The 15,672-nt window shown below is 33.5% G+C and overlaps 1 protein-coding gene across 5 annotated transcripts in view; it reads left to right on the top strand.

The window, feature by feature from the left end:
• Positions 1-904: 904 nt before the first annotated feature.
• LOC116425252 (synaptic vesicle glycoprotein 2C) overlaps positions 905-15,672 on the top strand; it is a 45,332-nt gene continuing 30,564 nt past the window's right edge. For 2 of the 5 annotated variants that reach the window (XM_031972717.1, XM_031972722.2), the window contains exon 1: positions 14,302-14,454. The gene's annotated coding sequence lies outside the window, so the exon portion shown is untranslated. Of the gene's footprint in view, positions 1,156-8,914; positions 9,006-12,294; positions 12,344-14,301; positions 14,455-15,672 lie in introns of those variants that run through there. The other 3 variants (XM_031972719.2, XM_031972720.2, XM_031972721.2) reach the window with 3 other exon arrangements.

The following is a 15,672-nucleotide window of genomic DNA, read 5'->3' on the forward strand; positions in this document are numbered from 1 at the left end:
ATGTAGTAATATTTACTTTAAATATATGGTTCCAAATTTATTCAGATTTTTCACTTTAAACATCTTTGAGTACGTCAGTTATATACAGATTTATGAATCTGGTGGAACATACTTTATTTATATTACTTGCAGAAAATATAAACGGTACTGAATTAAGAGGAGGATATTATAATAATTTATTAAAATTACATTAATTTTGTTTAAATGTCATATTTTTTCGTTTTTCACAGTTGAGATTTCTTCATTCAGAGAAAGAACTCGGAGAAGAGTTGACACCATTTTAAAAATGAATATCCACAGTAAAAAAGTATTATAATAGAAAATTGTACAATTGCAAAGTTTAAAGAAAAGAAATCCGAGGTTAGAAAGTAAGTTTTCAAGTAACCAAAGTTTCGTATTATACGTATAATGTTCTATTTAAAATGCAATCAAATATCAACCCCTTACTTATAACTTTTCTCCTGATCAAGCTTATAAGAGCTGATCAGCAACAATTGCCCAGCTTTCAAAGAAAGAAATAACAAACTTACCAAAAATGTAAATTTACTGTAAATATTAAACATTCATAAGCAAAAGTCACTACATTCCCGTAAACTACTGTGAACCGAATAATATTTACATTGGTTGCATTCAACATAAAATCTTCATCGGTTCGTTTCGGTGTCATAAGATAAGGGGTTAAGGCTCGGAGACATCCCCGTGCCGATTGCACATTGATTTATCCAGGGAGGACTTCGCGGTTCGGTAGTTATCCTTAACCGTGAGTTTTATTACTTCCGTGAAGCTGTCAATGGTCATCCATTATCCCCCTTTGCGTCTGTGACTACACCTTTTTTCTAGTGTCTGAGGGCGGAGGAGTGGGAAGAGTCCAGGCTGGACTTGATTTCGCGGTCCCGTGCGACGTCCCTGAGATGGCAGTGGTACTAACAGATTGACAGACGTACTCGCCGCGAACTGACCCCCTCGTAGTGATTTAGTTATCCCGCTATCGACGCCACGCCGAGTCGTATACTTCCTACCAAGGGAAAGGAACGAAAGGAACAAACAGAACAGAAAAGTGTCGCCGGAAGTGTTGAATCAGAAAGTACCGTGCGATCTCCGCTGAATGAACCTTTGCTGGTTCGGGATCGTCTCGAGGCGAGATATTATGATTAGGTAAGTATATCGTTGTCACTTTAAATGGATCGGATGGGAGGAAGTAAGCTAAAATTTACTTCTTCCTGATCCACTTGGAACGGTCAGATATCGGAGATCTGGTGAATAAACAATCCCGTGGTTTTTTCGTAATGAACGAATTGAGAGACACGCGAACAACGTAGGAATAGTAAATTCTGAAAAATATTGATTCATTAGGGAATCTATGATGTCGATTTGGTGAACTGTCAGCTTGAACAGGTTCTATTGGAAGGTTTAGGAAAGGGGTTGTTTTATTGTCTAGCACTTGTTCTGTGAATATATTTGTATAAACAGGCTAATAATATGTTTTTAATATTCAGTAATATGATTAATCTTTTTATGCCTGCTTTCCTTGTTATTGTGAGAATTTTTGTATGATGAATCGTTTTACGTGCTCGGCTTTTAGTTGAAGACATATTTTTGTTTTTAACTCTCTGGCTTTATGTTTAGTTTCTAAAAGTTTTTAATTTAGTATTTTAATTGGTGCAAAGTTATTATCGTTTGAAATATTCCATGTGAATATATAATAATTTTGATTACCGCACGTAAAACGTGTCGTGAAAATCGAGGGATGAATGTACACTAGCGCACAATTTATAATTTGAATGATATTTAATAGATTACAAACTCCACTTTCTGCAGCTAATACTAAAAGGTGTAATGTAAAAATATACGATATTCTGTATTTTTATTCCTTTTTGTAATATGTTGTTAATATGAGCAAAAAATCTGTCTTTGATTGATAGTTCTCATTCATTAACCTTTTACGCAAGTCTTTTCAATCCCTTCTGATTTTCTTCTCCAGTGGCGCAAAAGAAATTTATTATATTCCTTAAATTTAGTGTAAATGTTAAATATAAAAAAGCAAAAAATCTCTTTATCCTTCAATTTATATAAACTGAATAACATTTACATCTATTAAATTCGAAAGTGAATTAAGTATACACCCTATATATTAATTAATAGATAATTATCCCGAGACGTTTTGTCCTTTAGAGCTCTAGAATCCACAACTGCCCGTCATTTCTTTTTATTGGTAGCATCCGCTTTTCTGGTACCGCCCAGAGTATCTATCATTTTGAAGGAGCTTGTCAATTTGTTGCTCTATTTCTTTCGATGGAATGAAGGACAATAAAATTACTTACTTAATTCGTGCAGGTAGTTTATCAGTGGTATGAATACTATTGTACTGTCCTACGAGATTAGTTGCATGTAAGAGATTTCCAGGTTGTACGTAGTTAGAAGACATTCTGTTGCGAATCTGCTCTTCATTAAGAAATTAACATATTTTATCGAATGCTTAGGATTTATTAATGGATTTATCATTATTATATACTAAGAATATGCTGTTTCTTCACATGCACCAATAATTGCGATTTTCAATTATAAAAAGCCACAATTCTATTTTTTTATGTGAAAATTTGTTAACTGTGACTAAGCACTTCTTTTTTTACTCTTTAGAGAGATGTATGCTTTTTCTTTGAAGCTTTGTCGTATTATATCCAGTCGAAATGGCAAAAACGTACATTAAATTTCGTAACAACAAGTATTATTCAATTCAAATCAATTCGAGGGAAATACTACTCTCCGTTTATAAATATTCATCCTTTACAGTAAATTTACTCTTCGAGTAACTCTTGTGAGTTTAATAGGGATGAAAATTGGCGAGCGTTTAACGAGGCTGACGCTGACTCTCGTGTATAAACATTATTAGAAGATCTAACAGTATCTCATTTTTAATGTTTCGATGAATTATCGGTATCGAACTCATACCTTATGATTGTGTTTCATTGGTTAATATATATGCATATTGAATCTTAATTCTGCAATCACTTTATACAATGTCACATTGATATTGTTTTCTACATTCTCTGAATTGAGTAAATATACAACGAATAGCTTAATTAATATCCTTGGTAATTTGCAATTTTATAATAATAAAATTTTATATAATAATTTGCAAAGGAAAACCAAAAGAAAGTTAATTCTCCGTTTTATCGTTTAATCGACAATAATTATTGAATCAAAACACGAAGTTTCGCTTAGCAAGAAGAATATGGTGGTATGGTTCATTAAAAAATATTTTGTTCGATTATGTTAGCTTGTCACATTTGTTATTGTCAGTTCCTTTTATATTGCTTTATAGTATCAAATAATTATCTATGTGGTTGCGCGAGGGTGGTGGATCCGCTTTTCAACTGTTGTAGATATTCAACAGGGCGCAGCAGATAAAACGATTTCGTCGTCAAATCAGCTTACAGAGTACGCTAATAAGCCTAGTATGATTTCGACCGGAAATAGATCATACCGGCCGTTCGTGACACGTACGAACGCTCATGGTGGATGTAATCGGGTTTAAAGTAGCACTTTTTGATACTTGTTCCCTCTGTTGTTGCACACTGCGCACGAGCAACATTTATCTATTCAGTTGAAACTTTATTGCTAGATTGCGTTTGTTCATGCAAATTCCCATTTTAACGCCTATTCCTCGGGAATCAGAATCAAACGGGGATTTCTTCCGTTCGTCGATTAAAATGTTAGTTGTATTAGAGATATGATTACAGTTGTTTAATTTTAATTTCATTAAGTTGTGATATGGATTTTTTTCATCGTCTCCCTTAGAACTACTATTTAACAACCAAAATGTAATTCCTTTTCGATCGTCTTCTTCCCTACTTCAAAACACAGGTGAAATTTAACAATTTTGTTCACAGTCGTTTAAATATTTATTATTTCATGCATACAAATCTGTAGAAGTATTACTGAGATTTTAGTCATTGTAGAGTAGTGTTACTTAGGTAATAGGACTTCGGCCACGATATTCCTACAACGTGTACATTTCTGCCAAGTAATGTTAAGATTCTTCCTAATTAAGAAATATATTTGAAAAGAAATTTTTAGATTACTGAATCATCATTTGCCGATATCGAACAGATTATGTTTATTTCATGAAGAAGTGACGAATATAGCACAAAGTGTGTAGTTTTGTGGAGCGTCATATTTCATTCGCATAAATGTCCTAATATTTGAGAGCGTCGGTGTATATATTTTCCAGAAGAACTTTACAAATCAGATAACTGTGTGCAAATGTCTTTTTAATAACTTTGATAACTCGAAGCGAATACGATTACGTAAACAGTCGATATTTCGTGGTATGATTTTTAATTCGAAATTTCGTGCAAAGAAAGTATAATTGTAAACGGTCATTTCTCATAATTATTATTTCGTAGTTATTTTCGAACTACATGAAGAATAAATTCGAGTGTTGTTATGACGTGGCATTATCGAAGCAAACGTATTGCGTAGATCTAGCGCACCGGGTTCATGATTTACAATATGACAACCGATGCTTGTGTGTCCCTAGACTCATTGACGGACAGATTTACTGCTACCATGCGATTGGTCTATTTTAAATATTCTCGTAAAACCGGATCTGACAATGAGTATGAGAAATTGGTAGCAGATAAAGTTTGCTTGAAATCAGGCAACAGGAAATTGAAACAAACTTTGATTTATTTAAGTAAATTATTAATACTAGTACTACCGTGCGTTTTACATGATTAATTTGTAATCCTTACAAAAATTGTAACAATAGATATTTTTCGGTTTCTTCATGCATTGATTATAGTATTGAAGTGAAACTACTTATTATTCAAAATATTTCGGATATTTTACACTTTCAAGATATCAGTAATTACAAAATGATAGTTATAATTCCGCGAAAGTACATTGATTTTAGTCACTTCGTAGTTCACTAATTATTACGAGTTAATTATTTTAAGGATTTGGAAGTTCATAATTAATATAACCTGAAACATAAATTTGGAAAATTTCTAGGTGATTACTATCAAAACGTAGTAAATTAAACGAAAAATTTAAGACACACATGTCAATTTAAAACTTCTTTAACATTTCATGAATATTTGTTGAACGTGGATACAAATCTACACACCAAAATATTGTTCAATTCTTATAAGAAGATCTTTCAACATTTATCCTTAAAAAATAAATGCACCTTCAACCCTTAACGACCGAGGTGAAAAAATCTTACACTGATACCATTGTTGATCCCTAAAACCAATATACACTTTCAGACGCAATCAAAGTATCGTTTTAAAAAAATGAAAAATGTTTTATTCATCATTTTTTTTTATGTAAAAGATAAGTCAACAATATTTTTTCTAATCAGACTTATCTATCAACTTTGAAGTTGATTTAACCCTTTAAGTGCTAAACACTCGCAGCCAAAACGTTCCGTGTGGATGAGATATTTATTCGCTCAGTTTGCAATGTGAAGATCGATGGACAATGTTAATTCATATAAGACCTAATTAAGCGATTATTGTACTTACACTGTTTCGCCAAATCAGATAATGTTAAGAAACACGTGTAATAATCTAATACACTTATAATTATATAGTTTATACAGAAAAACGCATATATGCATAGTTCACAGTGATGACGTTAAGTCCAGAAGACAAAGATTGAGAAAATTAATGTTTCGGCTTCTGAAATGTTTATACAACATATTCAGAAGTTATAAAAAGGAGGGCTGTCTGACCTAGAAAAAACGAAGGGACGAGTAAACTTTTTAGTAACTGAACAGAGTATTATTTATTCCATTAAAATTTAGAAAAATCAAAAAATATCAGAAAATGGACTTAGCCGAATTGGCTTCTGAGCGACTCGTATATGTACATAGCACTCAAAGGGTTCAAAATCATCTCGTAAACGTCTACATTGATGTTGATTGATGCGATTACACAAAGACGTATCCTAACTGCTGGTTTAGAACCGTTCAAGTGTCGCGGATCAAAAATGCGGTCGAAAATTGCCAAGCGGCGCGATCGTTTCCGTTTCATCTCAGAAACTGAATGACGCTTTTCTGTTTTTACGTAAAGAAACTCTAAATAGTACGACCGGTCCATTCTTCTGTTTCTAAGCAGGAAATAAAAAAGATAAAAATAAACGATTCAAAGGAAAACAAATAAATAAACTCAATTTAATCCTACGAACCAATAAGCTTACATAAACAGTTAAAAGTATAATCTCCAAGATCTAAATGAAGGAACTAATATCTATTTTTCTAGGAACGATAAAATAAACTGTACAATAAATATCCGTAAATCTACTGTTAAAGATTTTCGAGCGTTCACCGATGATCTCGTTGTTCGTACGAATCGGAAAGCCGTGTGACGTAACGGTCCTTTAAGTTCGCTCGGTTTCGCCGAAATGATACGTATCCGAGTTTCATTCAACTTCCACCCACGCACGGTGCAACCGTACACTATGTGACGCGTGATCCGCAAGATTTTTATGCTGCTCGCCGGTTGATTGTCCCCCCGAGCATGTTGGTGACGTCAGTAACGCTCGATGACTCACTACGTATAAACCTCGTACACTATAGCGAGCACACATGATCTTACACGCGCATAATTCGTATTACTTTCACGCGTACGTACGTATCCGAACATACGCACGATCGTGTCTACGATCGTGGTACGTTACGTGCTCACACGCGTCGTTTCGAACAGAAACGCGATACGCGGTTGTGTTCGGCTCTCCACCTTTCCATTGCACCAACACCGCCACGGAATCTTGGTTAATGAATGGATCGCCATGCGAAAAATTCAGAAATTCCTTGAGCTATATTGAGACGTCGCGTTTGCAACGCACGACAGTCTGCGAATGGAACCTTCGGCAAATTGAACTTTCCGATGGAATAATTGAATAATTGATTGCATGTTTTGCATAAGTGTAAATTCTTCAATATATTATTCGAACTTTTTACGTTTTGATCCATTTTCTGTGAAATTTTGTAGTTGTAGACAGTTCTCTGGTTATAGTTTTCTTATCACGTGTTTGCGTTAGTAAGTATTAATTTGCTTGAGATACATGTGTCATAATTCATTGTTAACATCCTCAAAGAAATTTGAACTGGTATACATTTTCGAAACGATAAATCTTGTTGCGTAAATTGTTGGAATAAGTTTGAAACCAGAATTTGTTTGACGAATTTAGTGGTAGCGAAAAATGGAAGTCAAGATGTTAACTACCATGCAGCGGAGAAAATTTGAGAGAACTTTGTTAAATCAGCTAAGAACGCGTAATTGCAAAGAATTGAGCGAATAATTAAGCGTTTAGCGACTTCATTAGGCTCGAGAGAACTGATTGGAACAGTTTTTCCCGGCGCATACTGTCGTTATCGAGATTCTTGCGAACAAATTAAATATAGTGTGTATTTAGACGCGCCGAGATACGCGCGGCACGATGAGAAACGCGACTGCATTGTCTTGCAACACTCAGCGTTAATATACGCAATGATATACGACTATCATGTAATCGATTGTCTCGTCGCGAGATGATTGCCTCTATTTGCCTTTGTTTTGCTCGACGCTACATCTTTCCCGATTCTCTTCGCCAAATGATTCAACGATACAAAGTACCGTTTTCGTCTTTCTTAACGAGAAAACGATTAATCAGAAGCGTCGATTACAAACTAATTCGATAATGGACAGGTAAATTAGATGTTATCTTTTAAGGGGTTAAGAACCCCTTGCCCTACGAATTATTTCTCAACTGTGATCGATACAAACAACTAAGGAATACACAATACAATCACATTCATAGATAATCATCTGCATAATTTAAAGTAGTTGCCAATGATCCAATGGGGCTGACGCAACTTTAAATGAACAATAAAAAAACTATTTTGTCGTCAATGATTTACTAAAGAAGAGAAAAATTCTAGGTATATTCTATGCCCACATGTGCTCTACAGTATAATAATCGATCACAGAAGGATAGTATTTAACCCTTTACGGACGAGCATTTTAAACATTTTTAGAAACTCTACTCATAAAAAATGAAAAATGCATTGATGTCTTGAATACCAGAAAAGAAGAAAACCACGTATCAATCTCTCGTCATTTGAATAGTGAAATGATTTATTCGCAACTTTCCATTTCAGATACGAAAGCTCAAAGTCGCCATTAAAATGTCATTCGACCGCAAAGGGTTAATTTGAATACAAAAGAATTGAGTAACATTTATGCTTCCGAAATTCTGTTTAAAATATCATTACGAGATTGACACGTTATTATAGGTCAAGGGGTTCATGCAAAAGAAACAAGGGTTCAGTAATTTGAATTGTTCTCTTAAAAATTTTAATTTACTTTAATGTTGAAAATTCTTACGAATCTTTTGTTTACATTATATTCTATGTGCCCGCATTTCCCATGAATTCATTAAATCGTCTGTTCAATGATAATGATGTTTCTCTCATTGCAATTTTCGTAAAATATTTAAGGGAACTGGGAATTTGAAGAATTTTACTTTACTTTAATGTTGAAACTATATTCTTACGAATCTTTTATTCAAATTAGATTCCATCTACCCATATTTCTTATAAATGCATCAAATCTTCTGATCAACGACGATAATGTTTCTGTCATTGCAATCTTTCATAAAATATCCGATGAAACTAGAAATATACACGTCTGGTATTCATAACAAAATGTAAAACAAAATGCAAGGAAATTGTTGTAAATGGTACACCGACCAGTGAGCGTTAGTAAATATTTTCTCGGACTATGGTCCGCAGCGTTCTAATCAACGATGACGTTATCGAACATTGTTGAACTTGGGAAACTATACGACAATGTGTCAGCTGCCTAAATTTACGAACGCGGTTCGTTTCGATTTGCCTCAGTGTTCTTGCAGAATTCTCCGTTGGTACTTTCCGTTTTAATTATACTGTGAGTGTTCCGATGTGTTTGTAATATAATACGGAGAACTGTGCGAAACGTGGTGAAATGAAATCACATTTGGTAAGAATTGACAAATTCCTTTCTTTGCTTTGAAGTTAACACGTTGAAGTGCCGCGCTAAATATACGGGATTTTCCATTCACGACACGTTGGCCACCTATGATAAACATTACTTCGTTTATTACCTGTTCGTGAGGTGTCTTATAATTCTCCTGAGGCTAAAAGTAGAATTAATAATGTATAATATGTGCTAGAAAATAGAACATATACATAATTACTCTGTTCAAAATACTCTTTGTGTTCCATACAGTATTGTATAAGCAATAATCATAACAAAAATAATTTAACTTGCAGATTTTATATTTGTAAGGATTAAATTTCTCAAGAACTAATAGAAATACAAATATTATAACAATCAGCTGGTGAATATTGCAAATTGCAACGTATGTCTCACGGAAAAAGTAATGAGTTAATGTACTTTTGAATTTTGAACACTTTTCATGGAATCATTTAGAACAATTACCATTTTGCATAAATATCTATAATATAGTTATTATGGATGAATTACAATCGCGTGTACAATATAGCTAAAGCAGCAAAAAATTAAATAAACACAAAAGATAAAGTAAAAGAAAAACATTATTTCGCACGGTCAAATGGTTTAGACGAAACACTCGGTAACTCAAATATTAGAAAAGGAATTTCTCGATATTTTGTTCTACACAAAATGAATTTCTTTTTCTTGAATAAGTAATTTAATGAAATTGTTATTAAAAAGGAAAGTAATATTCGAAAAATGTCAAATTATACAGACTTCTTCTCGTTTTCAGAATGCAAAGTCAAGAAACAAAGCTTTTAATAACTGATGATTAAAAGATCAGAAAAGGATTGTAGTTTTCTGAATGTTGATTGAAAATCTTTATCAAGAAGGTTCTCCAGGAAAGATCTTTTTCCCTTTCGTGACCGAGGAATGTGCAAAAATTTTGCAACTACGCACCCAAAACTTGCGAGCTAAACATTTGTAAAACAACTTTTAAATACACAGTGTGTTCAAATAATTATCTAGTCTACATATTTGAATCTTTCGAAGTGAAACAATGTAAAAATGTGCTTTTGCGTAATCATTTATCGTTTACGTATTATATAATTTGTGTCACATATTACAGTGTAGGTATGTAAAAGTATAGGTAGTTCACTTTGAATTTATGTTACTGTAAAATGAGTTGCAAAAAGAATATAATACAGTGTAGTATTTTTCTCAAGATTATTTTGTTGGGAATTATCAATATAATAATATTGATAATTGAATGAATTATCAATAAATAAACATATTTTATCTAATAATTGAAGTTTATTATATACAATGATAATAACGAAACAAAAATTTGAGTGAAACTTTTACTTTATTTTAATTGTAACAAGAATCTAATCAAAAGCGTTTAATTTGTATTTTATTGTCGTTTTAGAAGTTAAAGGTAAAATGAATACAAGCGTGAACAATTATTTACAATATAATGAATGAAATTCAATAACAAAAGAATAATAAAAGGCAGAAAGAATTTTTCTGCCTCCATAAATTTTCATGAATAATCAATAAAAACGAAAAAACCAACCATGCATTATTTACTAAATTTCGAAGCTAGATCTATACGTCCTAAATATTTACAATTATTACAAAATATTGATTATTTCTGTAACTATACCCAAGAAATCAGAAATCCGTGGAAACGTGGAATTCCGGAAATCTAGTGTTAACACAGAAAATAAATTTCCCTTTAACCTTTCAAATTTGTACAGACATTCGCAATTTGCGATATTTAGGTATGCAGTAATTGGCAGAAAAAGAAACATCTGGACAAATGGAGGTGGTGAAACGTCCTTGCGCATGACGTATAAAACGAAGCAATGGTTATTATCGCGAACACCTAATTTATGAGTGTTTCTTGCGGAATTTCCTAGGTTAGTGGCGCGAGATTGTACAACGACAAAAATCTGGTTCCACTTTGACGCTTGTTAAGACACCTTAAGAGTTACCGCAAACACTCTCTCCATTATCAGGTCCACGCATACAAATACACGCATCTTTTAAAATCAGCGGCCGAATGAAACCGTTAACTTCTATAAATAAAAGTTATTATTAGTCTTTTAACTTTTAAGCCATTTCTTTTCTGTTTTGAGTTCATTTTGCAGATACACTAATGCCTTAACTCTGTTGTAAAAGTTCAGTTTCAATAGTTATTTTATGTTTGATTAATAAAAGTTTTGGAGTTCTTAAAGAACGAAAATAGTTTTTAAAAAAATAAGAATTCTAGAGAAAGTTCTGAAGGTTGTAATGTGTAAATTAAAAATGTTTTTTTAATTAGCATCGTTGAACTGTGGTTCTATCAACTCCACACCTCTAGGAGAATTGTCTATTAACATCTAACATTTTTCAGAATAATTATTTTTGTTTGGTCAGAACCTGTTTTTACTTTCAAGAAAGCAAAAGTTTCTTATTTACAGAAAAATGTAATTGTTTTCTTAGAACAGAAAAATAATAACCACAAAATGACAGTTATTTCATGACTAATTGGTAATTTTAATCGTTTCATTGAAACTCTGTCGGGAACCAAAGAAATCTACATAATTGACGACTACGAAATTTGCAACATATACTTGTTCATTTTTCGAAAAGCCTCGTCGCCTTCAATCAACTCAATGATTCATCGAGCCGCTGCTATGGATGTTCAATGTTTATCAATCTGCTTCTGCGAACACACCAAACCGAAATAAATATTTCATAATCACTTCTGGGCGTCTGCGAGTCTCTAACATTAAATTATATCGCGTTCCTCGTTGACAGATGGCACAAACAGTCCCGATAGAATGTTTTCCATCGACCTGGATATTGGATAAAATGTAGAAATAATTTTAGATAAGAAAGTTCTGTGTTACAGGGGATTTTAACTTTTTCAGAAAAATCAGAATTCTTTATATAGAACTGTTAACAGTTCCATCAAATCGATCCGAATAATAATCGAAATTTGTTATATTAATTTGTCAATAATTATCTTCTTTTAAAATCTACATATGTAATAAAATGTCGGTAGAAAACAACAAAATTAGATAAAATAAAAATGCAGTAACTAGCAGGATTTTCAACTTTTATATACAAGGAAATGAAATGAAATTTAAATACCAATAATAATTATAAATTTAAGTACGCTTATATTTGTATTTTGGAAATAAATAATTTATTTAACCATACTTCGCTTTCACGAGTACACACGTTTTAGTTCGTTTATGTCGATTAAGGCACGAAATAGAATATTTTGAAAATAACACGATGTCCTTTTGTTTTACGATCACAGATATGTGTAGTGGAAGCAGAGAGGGTTCGTACAATGATGATGCAGACCTGTGAGTAGATATGTTAAATTCAATCTATATAATATAGTCGATGTAATCTAGGATAAAGATAAATATTACAAGTGTTTAAGCAAAGTATGAGATAAAGTCATCTACAATTAGTCAAGCTTCAGGAAGGATGCATTAATTGTTTTGTGAAACACATCTTACATTCTCATTTCTTGTAATAAATGCTAAACATTTCGACCATGAGTTACGAACACAGAATTCTTGAAATTGTCAGTTTAAATATATCGCATGGCAAACAATTTTACGACCAGTTATGAAAAACAAAAGCGTTATAAAATACACTATTTATTTTATAAGTTTGAATGTTTTTGTGTCATATTACATTAAGATTGTCGCAGAATCCATTTTTACTCTTTGAAAAAGAAAAAACATTTTATTTAAAGAAATTATGCTGACTTCGAAATGTTCTTGGCTTATTCAACTGAAAAGTAATTATTTTCAACGCACGAAATTTTACTCCACAAAATGCTACCGATAACGAATAGAAAAATACATACAGATTCACAAAATCGCATTAACATTAAAAGTTTCACTAGGCAGTGAAAAGGAATCGTTCCTCTTCTTTATAAAATTGCAAGTGTAGATTTTTTAAAAAATAATACTATTTTTATCATAATACGAACACGCATGAACTTATTGAAAACCTTCTCATTGATTCACTTTCGCAATGTCAGTGATCCTAAAACAAAAACCCTGAAGATTTCCAAATTGTCCAATAGCTCTAGTTTCAAATTTGAAAAAACGAAGTTTCGGAAGTTTAAAACAAGTCGAACAGCATCAAGAAAACAAGTAACGTCGTGGCGCCAATGTGGACGCAAGTTCGCCGGGGATATAATAAATCAGTCCGTCTGTTTGTCTAGATTTATGATTGTACGACAGCGAAGCGATGACACCGTGGAATTTGTTGCTCCCCGCAGAAATGCTTTTGAAATTACTTACCTGGATTGAATCTCGCGGGCCGTAGGAAGTCTGAGGCCAAGTGCACACGAGCGGTTTGCCGAAAAATGTCGCAGTAGCGATTGTTTTGAAGTATCAGGGATAAGTTCTTTCTTTCACGAGAGCATGGATAAGTGAATTTTACGCTTTTATTGTTTTTCTATTTACAGTTCGTGTGTATGAGCTAAGGCGAAAATGTTAGAAATGGCCAAAATGTCACAATTGCGATTGTTTTGAGAATATAAAGGCACAAAGTTCTTTTGCCTCACAAAAAGAAGGGTTAGAGAATTTTGTATCTCCATTCTTAAGTCCAAAATGTCACAAATGCCAAAATATTTACAATAGAATGTTACAGCAGCGATTGTTTTGGAAAGTAGGGATGATGTTCTTTCGTCTCACAAAAACAAGGACAAGAGAACTTTGTGTCTCTATTCTTCCAATACCATCACAACTTCATCTTATACTTCAAACATTTTGCCTACTTTTTGATATTTTGACTTTCAAAATATAGCTTCCAAACTTCTCTCATCTTTTCCATGAAACAACAAAACCTTCTATCTCCGTTCTTCCAATACAATCACAGCTCCATCATTATACCTCAAACATTTTGCTCATTTCTAACATTTTGACTTTCAAAATATAAACTTCTCTCATGAAGCAATAAAAACCTTTCCATGAAGCAATAAAAACTTTGTATCTCCATTCCTCCAATGCAATCACAATCGCGACATTTTCCCGCAAACCGCTCGTGTGCATTTAGGCTAAACGTTTCCCGGTTGGCGTCTGTCGGCCGACTTCGGTCCGCCGTTCCTCTCGTGCCGTGGTGTCTCCGCGGAATTACATAACCGGCCGTGGGTAGTCGCGTTTATTCTCTGTTTATACGGGGACACGTGTCTTCCCTCGTGTTCGAATGCCAAGAACCGGAAGCGTCCCCGAAGACGCGTGAACCGGAGGAACCCGCGGCGTCGTCGGGGCTCCGTCGATGATTCCTCCGCGTCTCGCGCCGTTCGAACCCAGACTTGCATTGGTTCCTTCGTGTGGAAGTGGGGGAGATCGGTGGCTCGTGGCCTCCCCTATATAAGGTTTGTGCTCACCCATTGCCGCTCGGTTGTTTCCCAATTCGGGCAACTTCTCCGAGACTTGGCAAGCCGCACTCCGTAAGTCACACGCATGATCTTTGCTTTTCTTCCGTTTTTTTTTTCTTTTAGTTTTAGTTTTACTTACTCCCTTTACACATCATAGACAAGTTGTTTTGTACGAGCGATTGGACCGTTTCGAGTGCTCGCTGATCGTGAACCATGGTACCCGATGAATGTTAGTTTCTGTGAATATTCGAATGTTTCGCATTAACGGATTGCATTTGTTGAATCGAATTTGTCGAATAACGAATTTCAATATTTTGGCGAGATTGTTTAACAGTTTGTTGAGTGTTTTAACTGAGAACTGGGCAAAGGGTGTTTAATATGTGGTCGTTCGAATAAAGTGTAATTGTTAATAAAATTGTTTTAGAATTTATGGTGTAATGATACTGTAGAAAATCGTATTGCATTATGGTTTCGTTGCACATACTTTGTTAAGACGAATAACATTTTGTCTGTTTAAGTGAAGAATCGGAATGTTTCTGAATTGTGCAAAGTTTTTACGTAAAGATATGATTTTCCTTTTTATGGTGGTATTAATGTCGCTGTTTTAAACCTAATGTTCTTTTCCATTTTCGTTAGTTTAATAATGTTAGTGATGTAACACGTTTTAAATAGTCAGCAGCCATTCTCGCACTCGATGCTTCAGCAATTACGATATAGTCGACGATCCTTTATTCATTCAGACTTGTTAACACTTTTGAATACTCACCGAGAACAGTTTAATACATATTTACCATGTTCCTTGCGTAAATATTAAAAAATCTAACTGGTTGACAAATGATTCTGCAGAAGAGACGTGATTTCACGTGTAATAATATGAGCAAGTGGCTTAACTGATTAATAAACTGTATGAATCTTCAATAACAATTAACATTTAATTGCGGCCTTCAAGTTTGATCATTGCATATCAGCGAATAAACGGTTCGAGAGTATTGTAAACAGTACTAATATATTCTTGAAATTTATTTTATTCATTGTACATCATTTACGAAGATTAGATAATGATTTCTGTGAAACGTCTGGTTATTGGTTCAGTTGTGCTCCTTACTTGTAGATACAGTCAAAGACATATGAAATCAATTTACGAAGATTCTGTCATAATCAACGCGAATGTGATGTAGTTTATATCATCGCAGATACCATGATACGGTTAAATGTAAGATTTATTAATAGACTAGACAATTAAGATTTATTAGTAGACAGAATTGTAAGTTCTATTCTATTTTGCACAAT

The sequence above is a fragment of the Nomia melanderi genome, chromosome 4 (genome assembly GCF_051020985.1).
Source record: "Nomia melanderi isolate GNS246 chromosome 4, iyNomMela1, whole genome shotgun sequence".
In the NCBI taxonomy this organism is placed as follows: Eukaryota; Metazoa; Arthropoda; class Insecta; order Hymenoptera; family Halictidae; genus Nomia; species Nomia melanderi.